Consider the following 209-nt stretch of genomic DNA (forward strand, 5'->3'; position numbering starts at 1 on the left):
CCTGCTCCCCCTGTTCCCACCTCCCAGGTGGCTCGGGTGGCGGCAGATGCCTTGCGAGAGGGCGAAGATTTGGGGCTGCTCTGGCAGGTTGGGGATTCGAGAAGGAAAAAAGCAGGGAGACACGGAGAGAAAGAGAGCGCGCGCGAGAGAGCTCTTGTCTATAGATTTATCCACATAATATATATTTATGTAGCTTTTTTTCTCTCGAC

The sequence above is a fragment of the Crocuta crocuta genome, unplaced genomic scaffold (genome assembly GCF_008692635.1).
Source record: "Crocuta crocuta isolate KB4526 unplaced genomic scaffold, BGI_CrCroc_1.0 scaffold231, whole genome shotgun sequence".
In the NCBI taxonomy this organism is placed as follows: Eukaryota; Metazoa; Chordata; class Mammalia; order Carnivora; family Hyaenidae; genus Crocuta; species Crocuta crocuta.